This window comes from Pongo abelii, chromosome 11 (genome assembly GCF_028885655.2).
Source record: "Pongo abelii isolate AG06213 chromosome 11, NHGRI_mPonAbe1-v2.0_pri, whole genome shotgun sequence".
Lineage (NCBI taxonomy): Eukaryota > Metazoa > Chordata > Mammalia > Primates > Hominidae > Pongo > Pongo abelii.
The window spans coordinates 49,372,074-49,397,578 of NC_071996.2; the positions used below are offsets into that span (position 1 = coordinate 49,372,074).

At 37.1% G+C, this 25,505-nt stretch overlaps 1 long non-coding RNA gene across 1 annotated transcript in view; it reads right to left on the reverse strand.

Moving 5' to 3' along the window:
• LOC134759594 (uncharacterized) overlaps positions 1-23,079 on the reverse strand; it is a 246,779-nt gene extending 223,700 nt beyond the window's left edge. Inside the window, exon 1 of the long non-coding RNA XR_010135993.1 lies at positions 23,005-23,079. This is a non-coding gene — a long non-coding RNA (uncharacterized LOC134759594). The remainder of the gene's footprint in view (positions 1-23,004) is intronic.
• Positions 23,080-25,505: the final 2,426 nt, after the last annotated feature.

The following is a 25,505-nucleotide window of genomic DNA, read 5'->3' on the forward strand; positions in this document are numbered from 1 at the left end:
ATCAAATGCAGATAGTAAAGTCATAGGAGGTAGACATATGTGCATACACACACACACACACACACACACACACAGAGAGAGAGAGAGAGAGAGAGAGAGAGAGAGAGATGAGTATAAACTTAAGTATAGGCAAAGAAGCAAAATGAGAAGAATCATCATCCATAATCTTACTATGCAGAATAAGCCTCTGGTAATTTTGTCTTACATCCTTCCAGACATTTTCCTTGTTTATTTAAAACACTTTCTCCATAATCGTTGATTTCTTGTACGTATCTTGAGCATGTTGTGGTATCTGGTAGGCACACAGTAGACACTGAATAAGTGTTTACTGAACTGAATTGAAGCTTTCTGACTCATTTCTGTATAAAGTTTGGTAAAAGCTTTTGATTTTCCTCTCCTCAAAATTGAAGTTTAGAAAATGATTTGATTTTTTTTAGGGTTTATTTTGCTAAGCTAAAATCCATCAGAAGTAACATCAACTTTACATTTTATCAATTCTCCTTCTGATTGTATTGATGCTGCAGTTGAAATCCAGTCACTAGTATTGACTTTGAATAACTATATAGTGTTCCATTCCAATTTCTCTAAGGCACAGGTTGCTTCATGATTGATCAAGGGGATTAGGTAGCTACAAGTCAATTCCCTGAGTGGGTGGAAACCTAATGGACATTTTCTTATTTTTCTTACTTCTAGTTAAACAAACACATAGTTATTTTTCTTTAAAAATTTACACAGTATAATAAAAATTTAAAATCATAATTATATGACCCAGAGATAACTACATTAACAGACATAAACGAAATAAAATACACTTTAGACTTGAAAAAGTAGGCATTGACACACACTGTGAGAGATGCTTTTCTTTCAAGGTAGGAGGAGTAAAATTAGTTTGTTCAAAATCAAAGCATTAGGTTAAATTAATCTTTTATCAGACACTCAAATAGATACGTATGTACATATGTACATACAAATACATATGTGTGAATATCTACACACACATACAAATATACATGTATATATAAATACACATACAAGTATATATATTTACGGATCAAAAAGGTGTGTGTGTATATATATTTTAAAACCAGTTTCTTCAGCTTTTCCACAATAACATCGAACACAGGCTTCTGAAAAATCCCTGGTCTTTACCTATTTGTTTGACAGGTTCATCTTTATTAGTCTTTATATTAGAAAATAATCAGGAAACAAGTCCTTCAAAAAGGTAACAAATAAGAATGGCTTTTTCTTTCCACAGTGTTTGAATTTCCTGAAGTCACTTGTGAAAAATGCAAAGATTTTTTTCAGTTGAAATGTTCCTCTAATTTCAGGTATGATGAGGAGATAATGAAAACCAGAGTACTTTGGGGACCTTCTGAAATCTCACCATTCAGGCAGCTGCCTCTTTTTTCAGCCACAAAACTCACCACAAAACAAAATGCATTCCATTTCAGACAGGCCCCAGAATAATTAGGCATCATGAAAACCAATTAAGAATTCTACTTTCATTTTTATCTTTGGCCAGAATCAACCCCATGGAGGCCCAAGGCACAGTTCCATGTATATCAGACTTCACAGATCTTTTTTTATAATTAAAGAATATTAAAATGAGTATCAGGGACACCCTACAAGGCAGAAGAAATCACACATTTGTTTTAAAGTAGTTAGGAATATTTGTGGAGTGAGTGATAGTCCCATTGCCATGGTTTCCTAATGAGAAGGTTTATAGGCTGAGTGTATCATGTACACATGTAAGAATACATGCAGATATAAAAGTGCAGAAACACATACACATATACATATGCAGTTTAAATGCTGTTTCATCACAGGCTGACAGACTGGTCTCTTTTTCATGCAATGACTGCCTATTGTAGTCAATGTGAGCTTAATTTCCACAGCAATCTAATAACTAATATATCACCTCCTCATCCTTGAAAAGTCAGAGGCCAGTGGAAATCTTCCCAACTCACCAAACTTGAAAGAAGCTCCAACCACCTAAGAAAGAAGATGATATTAAGTACGATGGTAGCTTAGTGTCCTAATTGCACTGTGCTAAATGTTTAGTAGACCTTATCTCTTATAATCCTCCCAACAATTTTTTGTGGTAGATAATATTATCATCATCTTTATTTTACAGATGGTGAGACTAGAGATCAGACCATTTAAGTGGCATGGAGAAAGTGACAAAACTAGAAGTGGTAGAGCTAAGATTCAAACTTGAGAGCTCCCGAGCCCAAGTCCTGAACTGCTACACAGGTTGCCTCTACTAAAAAAAGACAAACAAGTCTCTATTATGAACTACCCCTGAGCAACATAGATGGCCTCCACCTATATATAATTGAAACACTTTTTAAAACTGAGAATAAAACTCTCTTTGCTCTTATGGAAAGTACCACATGCTGTTCACAACCAGTATATTTACTTTGTTGGCTAAATTCAGGACTTGGAGATATACAAATGAAGGATGCTGACTGACTACATCTTCAAATACTTTTGAATCAATGGTTTTCAAACTCAAAACCCTAAGAGATATGGCTCAACATAAACCTTTACTCTTTCTATCCATTAGCCAGCCTATATATTATTTTAATTATTTAATTATTTTAAATAAAAAATATTAAAATGAATATCAGGGGCATCCTACAAGACAGAAGAAATCATACATCTGTTTTAGCTAGGAATATTTATGGAGTGAGTGATAGTCCCACTACATATTAAAAGCTATGTTTTATAACTCCATTAATACAAAAACATTGTGTTGATCATGTGGTTGAAATCCAGTAACTAGTATTTACTTTGAATAACTATATAGTGTTATTCTCTCTATATTATGAACACACACACACACATATATAGATATATATACACACATATGTATGTGGAGACAGAGAGAGAGAAAGAATCTTATAAAGTCAGGCACTCTTAATTTCCTGGGCTTCTTCAAGAAACAAACCAAGGACCTTGCTCTCAAGATTATAATCTAGTAGGGAAGACAAGAAGGTAGAAAGCAATGTTAATTCTGTATGATGAGATATGGTAAGTGTTAGATGTGAACAAAATAAGCCCAATATCTAGGAGATACTCCTAATCCTGTCTTTTGGTGGAAAAGAGTCTAGAATGTTGCAGGTCATTTTGAAAGCAAGACCTGAAGATAATGACAAGTTAACTAGTTAATGTGAAAATATAAGGACACTTAAAGAAAGCAGAGGTGATAGCTGCCACTTAAAAATCGGTTAGAAACAGCAACCATTCAACAAAAAGCTAGTAAAATATGTAGCCAAAAAGAAACATAGACAATAAACATATAAATGAAATGCTTATCCTGACTCATAATTCAAGAAATACAAAGCGAAACGGGATATATTTCACTCTTCATATCAGCAAAATATAATAGTTTGATGATAATGCCACCATGCTCACATATTTTGAGGGAGAATATGATGATTTCAGGGGTACAAAAAGGCAATAGTAATGAAAAGTATTAACTAAAATGAAGGTACTCTTTAGTCTCCTCCTAAGAAATTAGTGCTATAAATACCTGCATTTGAATATATGAATTGAGACATATATTCAAGATGTCTCTCAATACATGTTTGTAATAGCTCGAGCTGAAAATAATGCCCACTCGTATGATTCTGGTTAAATAAGTATTGGCAAATCTACTCTTTGTGGGCTGAATTGTGGAATTGTATCTCCCCATGTTCACCCATGTTGAGGGTGTAACCCCCCAGTATCACAGAATATAACTCTATTTGGAGACAGAATCTTTAAAGAGGTGATTAAGTTAAAATGGGGTCATTAGAGTGGACCCCAATCCAATATGACTGAACACAGACAACACAAACAGCAGGATGACCATGTAGGACACTGCAAGAATGTGGTGATCTGCAAGCCCAGGACAGAGGCCACAGAAGAAATCAAACCTGCCAACAAAACTGGGATGATTAAAACAAATTAGAGGAAGGGCACCCATGGAACTGGGTCTCAGAGCTTTGGGAAGGAGGCACTTCTTGGCTGATACTGGTCCTTCTGAGCTAGGATGAAAAGCCAATGGGTCTGAGTCTGAGACCTAGGTCCAACTTATCCATAAGGCGATGTAGGCACAGTGGTGAAGCCCAAAATACTTTTAGGAGCCCATGGGAATGTTGTGACTTGTTTTAAAATCAGAAGAAAAATGAACTTTTAAGTCAAAGAAATTATTTTGAGATGTAACACTTATATACTTGTTTTGTATTAATGGAGTTGTAAAACATAGATTTGAATGTTTTTTTTGTGAAAGATGGAGCCCACGAAAGCATAAGTGCCAAAGGCCTGTGAAAGTCATAATGTGGCCCTGCACAGCCTTCTGATGAGTGGCTTCCATGGTCAGTACTCGTGTCTCTGAGAGGATGCAAAGGAGTGCATTCCGGGTATTTCAATCAGCCGCTGCTGCTGAATTAACCGATACTTTTGGGAGAAAGAAGTGATACTGGGATGAGAGACAGGACAGACATCAAATAGGAATAAAGACGGAAGGAAATAGACAGAAATCAGAAAGGACATTCTCCATCCTCCAGCCTCTCATTCTTCTACTACCCTTTACTGGCAGAGATTAATAAAGAGGAAGAGTGGTAGGCAGCACAAGGGAAGGAAAACGTAGTTTACAGAGTTCCAGCTACCGCATCGTAAGGAGTTTTAGAAGACTAGGTTTGAAACCAAGAAAAAATAACTTAATTACTGGCATATCCACATAATTGAGTAATACATAGCTGTCAAAAAATTAGATAATGCTGTGTGTTCATATAAGCAATATTCAAACTATACTATGATGTATAGAAATAGAGCAGAATAATACACAGAAATAAAGACTGATAGATAGGTAGACAATTAATTAGATTGATAAATATTCCTATATCCCATCTTGGAAAGAACTCAACAAAACTTTAAATGACAGTTAAATATAGGGAGTTTGATTAGGCTGACAGATAGAAGCTTTCATTTTTACTTTATTCTTTTCTGCATTATGTGAACATTTTTATTTTTCACATGTAGCTTTGTTCATTTGTTTTAGTATCAACAGAAGTTATTTGGATAGTTGGATTATATCCCTTTATTTGCTTTTAAAATTATCTGCATTAAAAATTAATAACTACTATTTAAACGCAATGAGGATAAAGTTCTAAAAAATATTTAGAAATCTTCCAAAGAGAGGCCTCTATTTGGTGTTCTCTGATTTCATCTCTCACCACTCTCTTTCTTGTATTCTGCTCCAACAAAATTGAACTCCTTTTAGTTCCTAAAATATGCCTCTATCTCCTCCCACCAATCCCTTTTTCAGCTAACCACAACTTATCCTCCAGCTTTCAACTTAACACCACTTTCTCAGAGATACCTTCCATGATTTCTGGTTTAGAAATCAGAAATCTGTCTACTATATGTTTTCAAAGCTCCCTTTGTCTACTACATGTTTTCAAAGCTCTCTGACCTTTTCTGTAATAACACCATGAGACTTCTGCTTTCCTATTTATTTAATAACAGCTTTCTCTAGTAGACTGTAAACGCTATGATAGTAGGGGCTGTACCTCTCCATTCGCCTTGAAAATTGCCTGGCTCTCAGTAAATGACGTGTTTTGGACATGGACAGATGGATGGATGAATGGATGGATGAATACACACCATTAAGTCGGTTATCACTTAGCTAAGAACCTATATTTAGTTATTTAAGGGTAAAGAAAAAAATGTTCCCAGAACTATGAGATAGTGTCAGCTTTAGGTTTAAACTATTTACAATTAATTAAATATAAATGAGGGTAACTGTCTTCAAATTAACTTAGGGAAAGGGAACCCTGTATAACAAAATGACTAGGGTATAAACATAGAGAGACATCATGAATGCAATGTAGATTTTTTTTGAACCTGTAAACTATCTGAGAGAAAAAATAATCTAAGTTAAAAAAATGGTTGCCAAACATTTTAGAGGAAAATAAAATGAGTGAATTTAAAAGAAGGTATATTAGTCTATTCTCAAATTGCTACGAAGGACTATCTGAGACCAGGTCATTTATAAAGAAAAGAGGTTTAATTGACTCATAATTCCACAGAATGTACAGGAAGCATGACTCGGGAGGCCTCAGGAAACTTTCAATCATGGCGGAATATTGGGGGAACCAGCCCCCAATATTTCAATGTAGGTTCTTTTCTATTTTCCCTAAGTGTCGGCCGGTCTGAGAAATAAAGAGAAAGAGGACAAAGAGAGAAATTTTACAGCTGGGACTCCGGGGGTGACATCACATATTTGTAGGTTCTGTGATGCCCCTTGAGCCACAAAACCAGCAAGTTTTTATTAGGGATTTCAAAAGGGGAGGGGGGTACGAACAGGGAGTAAGTCACAAAGATCACATGCTTCAAAGGGCAATAAAAGATCACAATGGCAGAAGGGCAGAGCAAGATCACAAGGCCAGGGCAAAATTAGAATTACTGATGAGGTTCCATGTCCCACTGGGCACACATTGTCTTGATAAACATCTTCACAGGAAACAGGGTTCAAGAGCAGACAACTGGTCTGACTAGAATTCACCATGCTGGAATTTACCAATCCTGGTAAGCCTGAGAGTACTGCAGGAGACCAGGACATATTTCATCCCTTATCTTTAACCTCATAATACACACTCCCATAGCAGCTGTCCATAGGCCTACCCCTGGGAATGCATTCCTTTCCCAGGGTTATTCCTTGCTGGGAAAAGAATTCAGTGATACTTCTCCTATTTGCTTTCTGCGAGAAGTAAAATATGACTCTGTTCTGCCTGGCTCTGCAGGCAGTCAGACCTTATGGTTACCTCTCTTGTTCCCTGAAAATTGCTGTTATCCTGTTCTTTTTCAGGGTGCCTAGATTTCATATTGTTCAAACACACATGTTTTACAAACAATTTGTACAGATAACGCAATCATCACAGGGTCCTGAGGTGACATACATCCCCAGCTTACGACGATGATGGGATTAAGAGATTAAAGTAAAGACAGGCATAGGAAATTATAAGAGTATTGACTGGGGAAGTGATAAATGTCCATGAAATCTTCACAATTTATGTTCAGAGATTGTAGTAAAGACAGGCGTAAGAAATTATAAAAGTATTAATTTGGGGAACTAATAAATATCCATGAAATTTTCACAATTTATGTTCTGCTGCTGCAGTTTCAGCCAGTCCCTCTGTTTGGGGTCCCTGACTTCCCACAACAGTGGAAGACGGTAGGGAAGCAGGCACATTTTACATGGCCAGAACAGGAGGAAGAGGGTGAAGGGAGAAGTGCTACACACTTTCTTCTATTACTATTATTATTTTACTTTAGTTCTGGGATACATGTGCAGGACATGCAGGTTTGTTATGTGTGCCATGGTAGTTTGCTGCACCTATTGATCCATCCTCTAAGTTCCCTCCCCTCACCCACTACCACCCAATAGGCCCTGGTGTGTGTTGTTCCTCTCCCTGTGTCCATGTGTTCTCATTGTTCAACTCCCAATTATGAGTGATGACATGAGGTGTTTTGTTTTCTGTTCCTGTGTTAGTTTGCTGAGGATGATGGCATCCAGCTTCATCCATGTCCCTACAAAGGACATAATCCCATTCCTTTTTATGGCTGCATAGTATTCCATGTTATATATGTACCACATTTTTTTTTATCCAGTCTATCATTGATGGGCATTTGGGTTGGTTCCATGTCTTTGCTATTGTAAATAGTGCTGTAATAAACATATGTGTGCATGTGTCTTTACTGTAGAATGACTTATATTCTTTTGGGTATATACCCAGTAATGGAATTGCTGGGTCAGATGGTATTTCTGGTTCTAGATCTTTGAGGAAACATCATACTGTCTTCTACAATGGTTGAACTAATTTACATCCCCAACAACAGTGTAAGAGCATTCCTATCACTCCACGGCCTAGCCAGCATCTATTTTTTCTTAACTTTCTAATAATCGCTATTCTGACTGGCATGAGATGGTATCTCATTGTGGTTTTGATTTGCATTTCTCTAATGATCAGTGATGTTGAGCTTATTTTCATATGTCTGTTGGCCATGTAAATGTCTTCTTTTGAGAATTGTCTGTCCATGTCCTTTGTCCACTTTTTGACGGGGTTGTTTGTTTTTTCTTGTAAATTTGTTTAAGTTCTTTGCAGATTCTGGATATTAGACCTCTGTCAGATGGGTAGATTGCAAAAATATCCTCCCATTCTGTAGGTTGCCTGTTCACTCTGATGATAATTTTTTTCTGTTGTGCAGAAGCTCTTTAGTCTCATTAGATCCCATTTGTCAATTTTGGCTTTTGTTGCTATTGCTTTCGGCATTTTCGTCATGAAGTCCTTGCCCATGCCTATGGCCTGAATGGTATTGCTTAGGTTTTCTTCTAGAGTTTTTATGGTTTGGTTTTACTTTTAAGTCTTTAGTCCATCTTTAGTTAATTTTTGTATAAGGTGTAAGGAGGGAGTCCAGTTTCAGTTTTCTGTATATGGCTAGCCATTTATTGAATAGGAGCACCATTTATTGAATAGGAGATCCTTTCCCCATTGCTTGTTTTTGTCAGGTTTTTCAAAGATCAGATGGTTGTAAATGTGTGGTGTTATTTCTGAGGCCTCTGTTCTGTTCCACTGGTCTATGTTTGTTTTGGTACCAGTACCATGCTGTTTTGGTTACTGTGTGCTACCCACTTTCTAACAACCAGATCTTGTGAGAACTAACTCACTATCACAAGAACAGCAAGGGGAAAATATGCAACCAGATTTTTTTTAACAACCAGATCTTGTGAGAGCTCACTCACGATCACAAGAACAGCAAGGAGGAAAATCTGCCCCCATGATTCAATCACCTCCCACTACATCCCTCCTCCAACAATGGAGATTATAATTCAACATGAGATTTGGGCAGGGACACAAATCCAAACCTTATCAGAAGGATATCTGCACTTGTCCAGCACTCTTCAAAGGAGAGCGTGTAGAGAGAAGACTTGTGTTCTGATCATACCTTATCAAGGAACAGAAATGGTTTATAAGCCTTTGCAACTTAAATGAACTATCCTTTAATATAGCCACTTTTATTTTACTGTACTAAACAACATTTTGATTACTAAGTTTATTTCCTTCCCCAAACCCACAGCACCAGAAATAGTATGTCCTAACACAAATGCATAAGAATGATATAATAGACTTTGAGGATTCAGTTGGGGAAAGGTTGGGAGGGGGCTGCGGTATGAAAAACTACGTATTGTGTACAGTGTATAATGCTCAGGTGATGGGTACACTAAAATTTTAGAAATCACCACTAAAGAACTTATCTATGTAGCCAAAAACCACCTGTATCTAAAGAACTATTGAAAAAAGAAGTCTTTGTTTATGCACATATTAGCATTGTCAATTAAAACTTACAAATCACAATAAATAAAACAATATGCTTAACATATTAAAAAAAAGGCCTGAAAAGAGGACCTGCATTAATCATTAAAAAATAGTATTTACTATTGTATTTTAATCAATAGTAACTGTAATGTATGCATCAATTTCTTATGATTTTAGATAGGATGAATCAGTTCCCAAAATTTGACCAACTCTAGGTATATTCACCAAATTTTGTTTCTGGCCTGTAAAACTTACACCCAAGTCCAAATCTTGCTTTCCAGTAAGCATAATCTTACCTGAAAGATGAACAAGCCTGTCTCTCTGAGTTTGATTAAGTAATCAAACATCTATTGAATATATTTTCCAGTTAGTATGCTGGGTACAGGAAGCAACACAGATTTTTTAAAAAGACATGGTTCTTTCCTTTGAGAAGTTTGCATTTCAATCTAGTTGAGAACACAGTAAAATAAACAGATTATTTTAATTTAATCTAATAGGTAATGAGAAAGAGGTATACCCCGAACTCTTAGAGTCCAGAGAAGAACCTAACCAGGAAGCTTAAGAAAGGCTCCCTAAAGAACAGAACAGCTGAGTTAACTCCAAGATGACCCATGTGTTGAAATTATTCCAAAAAGACTTTAAAGAAACTATAATAAATGCACAATGTGGTAAAGAAAAACATGCTTGTAATGAGTAAAAACATAAGATATGTCATCAAAGAACTATAACACATAAAAAATATAAATGAAAAATTTAGAGATGAAAACTATAATATCTGAAATTTTGAAATGCAGTAAACAGACTTCAGTATATATTGGAAATAATGAAGTGTTAACTTGAATGCACATTAGTAGATAACCGACCTGAAGAACAACAACAAAAAAATTATTTTAATGAACAGAACCTAAGAATCTATGGGACAACTTCAAGGGCTTGACATAAAGGTCACTGGAATCTTAAAACACAGAGAGAGAGAGAGAAAAAATGGGGCAGAAAAATAATAAAGCCCAAACTTTCCAACAGCTTGGACAAAGTGTTTCTGTGTGATATGTCTCCCAAAAACTTTATTAGAAAAAGTAGATAAAAGTCTTATAGTACAGTGAGTGACATTAGGAAGAATGTAGCAGTGAGAGGAAAGCCTCATTGTCTTACTATGTTAATGGCCAAGGGCTTTTCCCCCTCAAAAACTGTAGGGATATTCACATTTGTCTCTCACTTTTATGTTAATGAAAAATCTTTTATAGGAAGATAGTAGAGATAAGATAGCCAGAGACCTAAGTTTTATATTGCTTTAGCTGGTATTTTCATTTGTGCTGTAACAGAAATTCTATTTAGCGGTTTAAGCAGAAAATGTAGCTCTACCATGTCCTTTTTATTTTTTATATCACAAGATAATAACACATGAGAGCTTTTTTAAAAGACCAAAGATTTATTTTAAAATATCTTACTTATTGCACAAGATCAAGTTAGTTGTTTACAGAATAAAATGCTATGGAAGATAGTGGGTGAGAAAAAATAATGTTTGAACAAATGTCTAGTACACACTATGTATACTATATTTGCTCATCTTTAATGATGAAAGAATTAAAATAAATGCAAATACTAAACATATATTGAAAAAAGTCAAATTATCAAAACTTTCACTAGTTCAGTAACTTCATTGTATTCATCAATTATTAAGTTGGAGGTTATTGAACTCCAACAAGGATTGTGTTACTATTTATATCATCTTAGATCAATATTTACTTCTTTTCATTGTCATTTAAAGATTTTTTATATTCACTCTCAAATATTCTTTATAAGATCACCATATGCTTTCAATTTGGCAAACTGTTACTCATATTTCAAAGAGAGACAAACTGAAGTATAATTAAGTCAAAGAGATTGCCCATAACCAAAAAGTAAATAGTAAATACACAAATAGCAAAGATGAAGACAAATCTTAGAGTGATTAAATTCATCTTGGTGCAAACAGTCTCATGCCTACAATCACAGCTACTTGGGAGGTGGAGGCAGAAGGATCACTTTAGCCCAGGAGTTAAAGGCCAGCCTGGGCGACATAGCAAAACCCTATCTCAAAAAAAAAAAAAAAGTTAAAAAAGGTGATTGAATATAACGAGAATATTTATAGAGCTACGCAATGATAAACTAAAATTACTTTGTTAAAAGTGTGGATTAAACACGGACTTTTGAAAAATAGGAGGAGAAATATTTTATATATTTAGTCAGACATTTTATGATGCATTTTATTTACTAAACACACCTCATACTTTGGAGCTCACATAAGACAAAACACAAATTTTTGAATCCATATAACCATTTTTAAATTTTTATTTTATTTTTTATTTTTTATTTTTATTTTTGAGATGGAGTCTTACTCTGCCACACAGGCTAGAGTGCAGTGGCGCAATCTCGGCCCACTGCAAGCTGCAATCTGCCTCCTGGATTCACATCATTCTCCTGCCTTGGACTTGGGTGTAAGTTTCACAGGTCAGAAACAAAATTTGGTGAATATACCTAGAGTTGGTCAAATTTTGGGAACTGATTCATGCTACCTAAAATCATAAGAAATTGATGGATACATTACAGTTGCTATTGATTAAAATACAATAGTAAATACGCTTTTTAATGATTAATCCAGGTCCTCTTTTCAGGACTTTTTTTTTGTATGTTAAGCATATTGTTTTATTTATTGTGATTTGTAAGTTTTAATTGACAATGCTAATATGTGCATAAATGAAGTCTTCTTTTTTCAGTAGTTTTTTAGATACAGGTGGTTTTTAGATACAGGCTGCTGAGTAGCTGGGACTATAGGCACCCACCACCACACCCAGCTAATTTTTTGTATTTTTAGTAGAGACAGGGTTTCACTGTGCTAGCCAGGATGGTTTCGATCTCCTGACCTTGTGATCCACCCGCCTCGGCCTCCTAAAGTGCTGGAATTACAGGTGTGAGCCACTGTGCCCGGTCCTTTCTTCAATTTTAATAGTGATTTAAGGTTGTATATAAACTTTGACCCATAAAACAATAACAGATTCACTTATTTAATGGCATTAACCACATTCAAAGAGGGTGTGTACAGCAATATAAGAGCTCTGGAAAATAACAACCTTAATGGTTACATTACCTTTTAAGATTTGGATGACTTTTCTGAAAGGTCATCCAAATTAGTTCTCAATTCTTTTAATAATTATCAATAAGTAAACAAATACTTAAAATTTGATGGAATTCTTACTCATATTTCACTATCCTCTTAAGATTTCAAGAGGCCTACTGATGCTCAGCAATGGTTTCAATAAAAGATAGGGAAAAGTAGAAATTTGATCATATCAGTCCATGTCCAATTAGTATCTAGAAATCACACAGTATTTTGAATAGGGAAAATTTAATATCAAGAATTATCAACAGAAGATTAGAGTAATAAAAAATTGGCTAGGAAGAGTTAAAGAGAAGTATAAGCATTAGAGGAGTAGTAGGAAGAGGAGATGGCCACTACACTACAGCTGAGATAGAGCAACTACAGCTGAGATAGAGTGCCCAAGGAAGAGTCAACCATGACACTTCTGCCCAACCAGACTAAGATTGAGACCTCCTTGGAAAGGGCACAACTAGACCTCTCTTGAAGGTGGATAAATGGCTGAGGAGCCCTGCTGGTGGAACCTGCTGAAAATCTGCCCTCTGCAGATTTTCCTCTGCAGGGGAATCTATCCTCAGGAAGGTACTGCCCCTCAGAACTTTCTGTGAAAGTCACATAAGAAATGCCAAGAGAGGTCATTCAAAGGGAGGTACCTCACCAGCAATACTCTGTCATGAAGGCACTGAAAGAGGTACTGGGGAAAGCTGCTGGCCACTGGTTCCTGTTGCAGGAACCAAGATCTGTAGAAGCAGTGCTTTGCATGGCATATATGCTTGAGAACCCAGAGAAACTGGTGGGCAGGACCCTAGCACTAGAGAAACTACACTCTGTAGGAGCCAAATGATGGATAAAGTTGCATGCTGCAGGAAGCTGACCTGAAGGAAGAATAGAACCAAGAAGAAAAGCACCCCTTTCTCCTCCAGTGTCCCCCTGGCCTTTTCAATAGGCAAGACTATCATTCTAGCTGGCAAAAGAGAAATATTTATAAAGTCTGCTTCCATTATCACATAGCAGGCAAAGAAGGGTAGATTTGGGACACAGAGACAATAAATTGAAACCTGGTATATTTGTTTTCCTGACCTAATCAGATTTTACCCTGCTATGCTTTAACACCAAAACCAGGAATTATTATTATTATTATTTGAGATGGAGTCTCGCTCTGTCACCCAGGCTGGAGTGCAGTGGTGTGATCTTGGCTCACTGCAACCTCCGCCTTCTGGGTTCAAGCAATTCTCCTGCCTCAGCTTCCCGAGTAGCTGGGATTACAGGCGTGTGCCACTATGCCCGGATAATTTTTTGTATTTTTAGTGCAGATGGGGTTTCACCAAGGTGGCCAGGCTGGTCTCAAATTCCTGACCTCATGATCTGCCCCCCTTGGCCTCCCAAAGTGCTGGGATTACAGGTGTGAGCCAACGCACCCAGCCTGGAATGATTTTATAATCTATGTAAAAATTAAATATATAGCCCGGGTGCAGTGGCTCACGCCTGTAATCCCAGCACTTTGGGAGGTCAAAGCAGGTGGATCACCTGAGGTCAGGAGTTCAAGACCAGCCTGGCCAGCATGGTGAAATCCCGTCTCTACTAAAAATACAAAAAAATAACCAGACATGGTGATGTGTGCCTATAATCTCAGCTATTCAGGAGGCTGTGACAGGGGAATCACTTGAACCCAGGAGGCAGAGGTTGCAGTGAGCCGAGATCACGCCACTACACTCCAGCCTGGTCAACAGAGCAAGGCTCTGCCTCAAAGAAAAAAAAAAAAGAAATTCATAAGGTACTTTTTTTTTCCAGAGCTTGTCTTTCTCCTTTTTGCTTAGTTAGGACTTTGCCGATTAGTGTTCTTGCAGAAGGCTAAGCCACCTAGTGTGCATTGCCATGACAGAATTCAGCCTCCATATTTGCATGGCTATAGGCCTTCCCATTAGGTTTATTTGCTGGCCTTGCTCCAGGCTTTGCCAAATATTGAGTGCTCAGTAACCACTAATTGTATTGTTCGTTATTAGGTACAAGGTATTTTCACATTGGAACAACACTATTATTTTTCCAAAAGTAAGCCAGAGACGCAGCTAATGTGACAAAGCTAATAAGAGTAAGAGTTGAAATTCCAACCAAAGTTGTGTATTTTAAAATTAGTACTTTTTGTAAGATCCTTGTTAGCTCTCAAATTAGTATGATACCTAATAAAGAAGTCAAAAAGTCAAAATATTTTCAAAATAGGGTATTTTAGAAAATGCAAAGTAAATTACAATTTCCTGTAAGTACTCAAGTACAGGAAGGTTAGCCCAAGGTTATGATCAACATTTTTCCAATTTTGGTTTGGATAAAAAGCAAGAAAATTGGGACAAGTGTTTTAGCAGTGGTTTTAGCTACTCACGAGGAAGATGGATCTGATTTTCACTTCAGGTTGAATTCAGTAGTTCAACTGAAAATTTGAATTCACAGAAAGTGGTAAGTTACCATAAGCTATTTTGTCTGATGTAGACCTATACACTGAAAGAATTTGTGTGTGTGTGTCACTTTTGTTTCAAGTTAATTGGCCTGATGAACAATATTAAGAGGTGCAATTTCATTTTATTGCTGTAATCATTTAAAAGACAATGTTAGAGAAAGGATATGAAAATATCAGACAAAGGTGCTTTTAGGTTATTTTTTAATAATATGTTAAAGAAACATTTATAAAGAAAGAAAATTAAATTGCAGTTTACTGGTGAATGGATAAATGTATTAACAATCTTGATAATTTAAATGACAAAAGAAAATAAATGTGAGTGTTGCTAATCATAATTAAAAGTGTACTATATTTACTAAGCATTAGCATGACTGGCATGTCTACCATGTAGTAATTGATCTAATTCGTCATCTTATTTTGACTTGATACTGAGGTTATAACATCTGTAAATATTCACTCTAAGCAGAAGATGCACAGCCAGATTTGCAGAGTGATGTCATAGTTCACCCTTTATGGCCTTTCAGCCTTGTTCAATCAGCATTTATCCCTGGACCTCAAATCATCATCACATAAGGCTATATTCCGTCAGTGCTCCCATAATCCCGGGGCAAGGGAGCCCCTGTTAAAACCGGAAACAAATGCTTGGTGTGTTTGAGCTAATGAGGTACCGACTTTTACCCTATGACAATTGACCGTCATAATGTACCTATCTGACTGGCCTGAGCACATTTTAGAGAAAGCCAGGGTAAATTGGATTCTTAATAGCACATTTAACAGAAGTCAGTCAATAGAGGTTAACATAATTCTCAGTATGCAGTTTTAAATTGTAAACAGTTTTAGAGTGACCATTTCCATAACAGACTGGACTGATGTGCCACACAATAGGCTTTTGGCCTTCCTAGCAGATGGGCCTCCTTTGGTTTTGGTCCTGAATACAGCATTAGTTGAAAGTGCATTCAGTTCAGAATAGAATGGCATTTTTTTTGTGTGTGTGGAAAAGCTGGCTTATTGTTTGATTCAGACAAAGAATCCTTTATCTGTTGAGTGACTTGTCATCTTATGTAGATGTAAGCTATGTAAAGAATGACTTTTCATTAAAGCAAGTTTAGCATATTTGCAATTGTCTTTGGTCAGACGGGAAAGTTTCTGGCTGAAATGGTGGAATTATATCCTGTGGTTTATGCAATCCACAAGTTGATTCTATGTGGGAAAGCAAAAATAATAATAAGAAAAGAGTTTTGTTTTTTGTTTTCTGTTGTTTTTTTTCCCCTTGGCTCTGCAGAATAACTGTGCCAAGCAGCAATTTTAATACACATTGAGGAAAATCCACTACTTGTACAGGTGGCAAAATTCACCAAGTTATATAGGGACAAATTCCTGAATTTGGCTCACTCTACATTTTAAAAAATTATTATTTTCTTGCCAAGCTTCTGCCATTTTCCCATGGACTAAGAGGTATCAGTCCTCATTAAACCCTCCAACGCTGCTTCTGACATCTTTTCCTGAATCTACTGCTTGCAAATAAACATTATAGTGTCCCTGCATGCTCCAAATCATCTTGTATACAGCATTGTCGTTGCTTCCTTTTTCACTGCCAACAATATGGTGTCCTCTGCAGGCCAAGAACTTCTACAATTGAACAAATCAACTGGAGAAGGTCTGACAAATGGTGGCACAGCCCTGCGGACAAGAACTATTTTTCCCAAGCACAACCCTAACCATTGAGAATCCTACAAAATTCTCAGTATTTCTTGTCCTATGTGTGCTCCTTCACCATTGGTATCTGATATGGTTTGGCTGTGTCCCCACTCAAATCTCATCTTGAATTGTAGTTCCCATAATCTCCATGTGTCATGGGAGGGACCAGGTGGAGATAATTGAATCATGGGGGTGGTTTTCCCCATCCTATTCTCATGATAGTGAGTTAGTTCTCATGAGATCTGATGGTTTTATCTTCCCCCTTCGCTGAGCACTTACTTTTCTCTCTCCTGCTGCCATGTGAAGAAGGAAGTGTTTGCTTCCCCTTCTGCCATGATTGTAAGTTTCCTGAGGCCTCTCCAGCCATTTGGTACTGTGAGTCAGTTAAACCTCCTTCCTTTATAAATTACCCAGTCTCAGGTATGTCTCTATTAGCAGTGTGAGAATAAACTAATATATCACTGGAGAACTGGGGAAGCCATTAAGAAACCCATTCCAATTTGAACGAATCAAACCATTTTGCACTATTCTACCCTGCCAAATAGCCCCACTAAGGGCCATAGGAAGGTGGAAAGAGCTCAACAGAGCAGTCTTGAAACATATATCTCCTAGAAGGGCCAAAGACCCAGAGATAACCTCATTCCTTCCCGGGGACCTCAAGCACCTCCATCCTCTCAAGCAGCTCAATCTACATCTCAGCTGTAGGTAATGTGCTACATGCCTCCATCAGGAGCTACACATTTCACATTGACACAATTTTGAACATCAGAACACCAGAAGTCATGGGGCAGGGTAAAAAAAAAAATTATGGTAGAGAAACTATGGTAGAGAAATCTGGACTGTCCTGGTGGGATTTCTCCATGATTTCTGTACCGCTACAGAACAACTAGAATATTTCACACTTTACCTAATGAACTTTGTTTTCTTTTACATTTTCTATTTGATGTCATTTCAGTTCTCCTTTTCCCCTTTCCTGATGTTTAATGCTATGCTTTGAACTTATGTTGTGAGACACATTATAAGGTAAGGATCATGCATTATGGAATAATCTTTCTCTTTGTGTCTCTCTATGCCTCAGTACTAAGCCACCCATGGGCCAGATTGATGCCTCTTTCTAGAAATAGAAATAGAGGCATCCTGTTCTCACATTGTGATCACCAGCTCGGTGTATCAACTCATTTGCTAAAACATATTCTCGGGCTGGGCGTGGTGGTTCAAGCCTGTAATCCCAGCACTTTGGGAGGCTGAGGCAGGCAGATCACGAGGTCAGGAGATCGAGACCATCCTGGCTGACATGGCGAAACCCCGTCTCTACTAAAAATACAAAGAATGAGCCGGGCATGGTGGCAGGCGCCTGTGGTTCCAGCTACTTGGGAGGCTGAGGCAGGAGAATGGCGTGAACCCGGGAGGCGGAGCTTTCAGTGAGCCGAGATCACGCCACTGCACTCCAGACTGGGTGACAGAGCAAGACTCCATCTCAAAAAAAACAAACAAACAAACAAAAAAACCAAAAAAAAAAACTCATCCAAAAATGGCTTAATGTAATTAAAATATACCTATCTCCATCAAATAAATCCCTCACAAAAGTTTCTCTTTGAAGTGGATGTCAGTGTCCATTATGATAGATGGATACTGGAGAGAGTTGTAGTTCAGGCATTTTCTTAGAACTCTGGATTAAATAATGTAAGAATCTACTAATCTCTGTTCTGATGCATATTTGTTTTTATCTGTCATAAAGTTCTTTTATCTCCATGGCAAGAATATTTACTTCCTGAGTTAATTCACCAAAATACAATTAAAACACAATTCACTAATCATCAGTCATAGCCTTCTAACCAGATCAGACTGAATTACTGTAGGAACTTTAAATTGTTTCTTCTAGTTCAAAGGTTCTCAAGTTTAGTATGCATCAGAATCACCTGGAAAGCTTATTAAAACACAGATTGCTGGGTCCTGTTCCTAGAGATTTTAATTCAGTAGGTCTGGGGTGGGTTCCCATAATTTACAATTCTAACAAGTTCCCAGGTAATGATGCTGCTGGGCCTAGGTCTATACTTAGAGAAAAATTGGTTGACTACACAAGCAAAAAGGGTTAAGAGTGAAGAATTTAGTGGTATTATACTTGGTATGTTCAAATTGCAATATCAACCATGATAAGTTTTGCATAGCTTAGTAACTTACTAACATAAACCACATATTACATTTAAGTTTGTATTGTTAACTGAAATTAAATTATTGTCATTTGGATAATCTTACCTCTGTGTACACAAGTTCACAGGAAAATCACTGGATACTTCTTCATATTGTTCTTTAAGGTACCCTCTGTAAGGTGATTAATTTATTTTCAAATTTCTCCTTGTGTTCTATTTGAATTTGCCGACATAAGCTCTTTTTTTCCTTTATAAAGAATTCTGGTTACATGGATGATTGTGAAATCATTTGGAAATGGTGCCCTGTTTTCATCCTAGCTGTCAGCTATAATACTCTTAAGACAACACAGGCCCCTAAAAGGGAAAGAGACTGAGGGCAATTGGGCAATCAGTTACTCATCTTTGCACACCCCATCGCCACTCTGAAACTGTACACCACAGACAATTGTACACCACAGTTATTTTAATTATCACTTGAATTCCTTCTTGATGTTTTAAACATAATTTTTTTTTTGAGACAAGGTCTTGCCCTGTTGCCCAGGCTGGAGTGCAGTGGTGCAATCATGACTCAACTGAAGCCTCAACCTTCTGAGCACAAGTGATCTTCCCAAGCTCACACAATCCTCACTTCAGCCTCCTGAGAAGCGAGGACTGCAGACACAGTGTACCACCATGTCCAGCTAGTTTTTAAAATTTTTTGTAGTGATGGGGTCTTGCTATGTTGCCTTGGCTATTTACATACTTTTTAATTCCAGTATTCATAATATTATACCTCATAAACATGATCCTCAGAACTCATGAGGTTCCTCCCTCCCTCCACCAAAGGAAAGTAGAATTAGGGAGGCCAAACGTTTTAACCTTTGGTGACAGCAGTTTCTGGCAAAAATTTGTACTAGAAGGCTTTTCACTCTGTCATAAAATGGATGAAGGAGAAATTCCATTCTGTTTCTCACTACTAATATTAGCACTTCTCTACATGTCATTGATCAAATAAAATGCCAAGTTGAGATCACGTTACAACTTTCAAAACAACAGCACTGCAAAACTCATATAATTGTGTTGGATAAACAGGTAATGTTATTACATGTCATGTAATAAGAAACTACTATTTTCTGCCTTTGTGCAGGTGAGTGCTTAAAATATGCAGCACCCATGTTAATCAATCTTTATTTTGAGAATATTTAAAAATAGACATTTCATTCCAGAAAACTTGGAAAATATAAAAAAGCACAGGGAATAAAAATAAAAATTATCTGTAAACTCTACACTGAGAGATGAGTATGCACTTTATACAAGGGTGTAAAAAAATTGCACTTTATACAAGGAAGTTAAAAAAAAAAAAGGACCAGAAGAGAATATTTCACTGAAAACAGTTGCTGAGTTCAGATTACTACCCTGTCAGGGAAAAGGAAAAGAAGTATTTCCCTTCTTTTTCTTTTTTTCTTTCTTTCTTTTTTTTTTTTTTTTTTTTTTTGAGAAGGAGTCTCGCTCCATTGCCCAGGCTGAAGTACAGCGGCATAATCTGGGCTCACTGCAGCCTCCGCCTCCCAAGTTCAAGTGATTCTTCTGCCTTAGCCTCCCAAATAGCTAGGATTACAGGCCCCTGCCACCACGCCCGGCTAATTTTTTGTATTTTTGGTAGAGACAGCATTTCACTATGTTGGCCAGGCTGGTCTCGAACTCCTGACCTCAGGTGATCCTCCTGCCTCCATCTCCAAAAGTGCTGGGATTACAGGCATAAGCCACCATGCCCAGCCCGAAGTATTTCCCTTCTATCTCAAGAAGTGAGAAGGCTTTAAAAGGACCTGGTGGTAATTGATAAGTATTTTCTGAGATGTGAGAGCATACAGGGACTGGTGCTTGAAATTCACCAAGAATTGAGATGACTAAATGCAAGTCTGTGACAGGAGAAAATGAGGATGACAGTGGGAACTACTCCTCTGTTTAGTATGTCAAGAGCACACGAACTCCCCTGAGGCCCAAGTGGATCCTACTAGAGGAAACTGGGATGGAGATGCCTTGAAGGCATCTCAGCAATAAGCAGCTGTGGGATGTACCATCAGGGGCAGGAGCTAGGGGGACAGTGCTGTGCCATGTTAGAGACCTATACCACCTAAACAACCCCACAGTGAACATCCAGAGAACACCAACAGTTTCCAGGAAGGGACTATTCTAGATACCCACCTATCTAGATACCAAAGTGTGCCAATGCCAAGTTATAAAAATGTCTGTAAAGTAACAACTTCCCTGCCTTTCACTTCTCCTTTTCCAGCCTTATTAAGAGGGTTTAAGAAGTCTTGGCTAAGGAGGTGGGAGGAGAAGAGAAAGAGAATGCCAGGGAAGGAGAAGGCTGACCACCCCTGGTTCCCACCAGAAGTCTCTAGACTCAGCAGAGGAAAATAAATATCTTCAATTCTACATGTAGTTCAGAGTTTTCACTGTGGAAATGGTCATTTTAATTATTAAAATTAGATGGCAGCTAAAAGTAATTACGGGCCTTTTTATTATCAAAATATGACCAGAAAAATCATGGACCTCCCCTGGACTTCATCCAAGGAATGGGAGAAAACTGTTAGGTTGATGCAAAAGTAGCCGCGGTTTTTGCCATTAAAAGTAACGGCATTAAAAGTAATGGTAAAAAACCACAATTACTTTTGTACCAACCTAATATCTTATCCAGAGGAAAGGGACAAAGCTGCTTTCTCTTAATCCCTGTGGAATCCTGCTCTGTGAATGTAATGAGAATACATTACATTCCAAAATATAGTTGTGCCAAAATATATTGAACTAGACTTCTAATTTGTTTCTTGTTCACCATCTTTTCTTGAAAGTTCCCATAATTTAGACACTGTTTCTTTTCACTTCAATTCTTGTTTTATCACACTGAAAGTTATGAAATTATTTCTTATTTAAAACAAACATTAAAAATAACATTTAAACATAGTGCCTGAAACATAAATACAGTAGATGATCAATAAAGGTATGTCTGAATAAACAGAATGAACGAAAGCACATTTCTTTCTGCTTAACAGTTGCTGCATGACAAAATTTAAAAAGGAAACAAAATCCTTTCAGTATTACCTAATTTTAAAATAAGCACTCAGTTATTCTTCATTTTTAAAGCCTTTCATTTTAATCTATCGAAAAAATTAAGGTACAAACTATTCTCTAGGGATTCTAGAAGTATAATCATGCTGTATCATAGCTGTGTGATGAGATAGCACAGGCAGAAGCTTTCTACACTAAAAGATAACTAAGAAACCCAAAATAGGGATAGAATAGGGATCAAACTGTTGAAGGCTAAGAACAGGTTAACAGTACTAGTTTCTAGAGTAAGTGGGTGAAGGGTCGTGGCTAGAGTGAGACACTTAACTGCCAAGAGAAGTCACAGTTTGAACAAATCAGGAACTTAAAGTCTTGGGTTATTCAGAGTCACAGAACTAATAGGCACAAAGCAAGGGATGAGGCTGTGGAATTAGAGTGAGTGCTCATCATGGTAATGGGTATCACACATCAGTTCCTTAGGAGGACCCAAATTTATACTCTCATGATAGGTACTTTGTCTATTTCAAGCATTATTTTATGAGAACAATTGTCTGACACCAAGGTCTTGTCTAAGGACACTAAGAAGCTCTCACCTCTGTGGGGATTTTGATCTACCTTTATCATCATGCATTTATGAAATCAATTTTAAAATTAGTTTAGCACTGGACAGCAAAAGAGGAAAGAAGCAGAGAAAGGTGATGTCTCAAGTATCAAGGGGTAAGTGACAGGGTATTGCTTTTGTGGCTAAGGAAATAGGAGGGGGAAGCTCCAAGGACAACTGCCTTGGCAACATCCTTGCTTCTTCCTTCCAGGCCAGATCACCCTCACACTCTAGCTTCCCTCCCTGGAAAGCTGAAGAGTCCCAGACTGAAGAGTTAGGCTAATTGCACTGGTTCAGGTGGTGATTAATTTATAATTCCTAATGGAAAATTGTTGCTACAAAATCATTCACATCACAAAAGAGCCACAGATAACTGTCTAAGATATACGAATAGGAAATGATTGCAGCCAAATTCGGATCATTTCCAACAGTATAACATTTTTTTCTTGGATTACAAAGAGAATTTTATGACACTGGCAGGCACATAACTTTCTCCAGCATTCTAAGCGTCTTCCTGTCTTTCTTGTTCCCACACGTTAAATCAGCAGTGCATGACTTACAATTTGACTTGCTTCCTTTTTTGCAAAGTAGTCAGAACATGATTCCATTCATGAGTGACCTTTCTCCTCCCTCTCAGATGCTGATTTGGGCAACATTCAGATCACTTTTATTTCATCTTGAGAGATAAAAATTTGGTTGCCCCAAGAGTGGGAGAACTTAATGACTGTTTCAGTAAAGCATTTACTGAGTCAGTATTCAAAGCCATCTGAAATAGTTGGCAGAGTTAAACAATAAATGGCATTAATTTAATAAACTGGGAGGGAATAAGACTGTACCATTGTGCCTAGCAACTGTTAAACATTATGTTCTTTCTTGGAATCTAACAATGCAATGTTTGTTTCATTCAGTACTCTGCATTGTCTCAAAAACAAATCTTAAGAAATTGTGTAAGTATATTAAGAACATAAATGTATGTGTGTATGTGTGTATATATATTTGTACACACATACATATTCATAGGCATATAAAACAAATGAATGCCACTTTTTAGATCCAATCACCTGTCCAACCCATAAATAGATAACCATGCATCGGAATAACCAGGTTTATATCTGCTGTGATGAGTGTACATAACAAAAGCAATATAAGAAGACAAAAAATGATGAAAAAGAAACAGAATAATAAATTGCTAAGAGTCTAGGCTTTGGATTTACAGGTACCTCTGTCATGCACAAATAAGACTTTAACTTCTTTACTCTTTTTAGATATAAAATGGGGATGTACTAGGAGCTTCATCTGAGGGCTAGAGTGAGAATTCAATGAAGTACGGCTTTCAAAATGTTTAGCAACGAACTGAAAACTAGTAAGTACTCAAATGTTAGCTTTAACAATGGCTCAATCAAGATTATAACTCTACTTGGTTTCAGACTTTCGATATGTTAAATTAGGTAATACGTTAACAATAAAAATATACAGAACAACCTGGGATAGTTATCCAATATCAATCTCTATTAACTCTCTAGTTTAGTGTAAGTTACTAACTTTCTTCTTGGCTGTGTTTATTGGGAAGCAGATAGCGAATTTTTCTGAGCTTGGACAATGCCAGAGATAGGACTGTATCTCTGGCATATGCAATTCATTCTACATAAAAGAAAAACAGCCCTGTAGAGAAAGCATTTTCTTTGCCATGTGAACATGTGTATGTGTGCATGGAAGCTTTCATGTGTGTGTTTGTGTGCACACATGTGCTCAGGAGATAAAGTCAAGGGAGGCATATAAAGAAGCACACTCATCATTAAGATTTGATGTCTTGCTACAATCCTGCAATATGTTTGGCAATTAGCAATGGCTTAAATGCCTAATATATTTAATGACTCAATATATACAATTTAGTTGGTTCCTTGTACTAAAAGAAGATACAAACGAGATTGGTGGGGAGACAGTGATTAGCCAAGGGAAGTGAGAAAACAGAGCAGCTGCTCTTCTCTGGACATATCTTCTTTTGAGACTGTAAACAGAGGGGTGGATTTTATTGACTATTTTACTTGTAGGATGTAGAATTTAAGCTCATCACACTGGAAAGAGCCCACATCTAACACTGCTTATACATTACAATAGAATTTTCAAAGACTCTTAGTTACCTTGAAGAACAAGAAATCATAGACAAAGATTATTTCTGAAACCTGTAATTATTGCAAGACAAATGATAAGTAAAGCAGAGAGAGCTAACATCTCCTTTTCCTCTATGGAAGTCGAGAGATCTTCTGTCTTACTGCCCACATCTATCAGTAGCTCCTTCTCCAAAAAGGAAGACCTGATATTCTGACTGGTAGGCACCAGAGGTATTAATTGGGCTATATTTTACTAGTGCGTAAGACTATTGTGGCCTAGTGGCAATAAACCATGCTCTTCCTGTTGTCTGTCTCATAGCCACAAACAGGTTGGCAGTCATAGGAGCAGGAAAATTGTTTCCTTCTCTCCTGTCCATCATGCAGCTGGTGGTAAATGCACTTAAGAAGGCCCAATAACAGGTCTCTCTCCTCTCCCTTCTCTCTCTCTCTCTCTCAGTGTTCTCAAAAATAAGAGTTTCAAAATTTGGGGAAAGAAAGAGTCTCCATTTGGATTCCAAACCCAAGCTATACTCCTATGTATCTACCAGAAAGCTTTGCCCTCAGACCAGATGGAGGGGGAGGTGAGGAAAGGGAGGGTTAGGGTAAGCAGTGTGTGTAACGTGCTTCCTTAGCCATTACTGAAGCAGTAATGTGTTTTCCATGTAACTATTGCCCTTTAATCATGCATTTCCTTTATACAATATCCTGGGAAAAAAAACTGGAATTTCACATCAATACTTTCACTTGATCATTTAATAAAAAATTCAATTAACTTTTATGTTATTCCTGCTATGTAGATACATGGCTTTATAGTAGTATTACTTATATTGAAGGGATAAATAGTGGGGTTAGAATAAAGTTCACCTTGATCTCTTAACAAGGATAAGGATATCTTAGTAAGTTCTCCAAAATGTGATAATACAGATTAAAGTTGAAGTTCACAACAAATA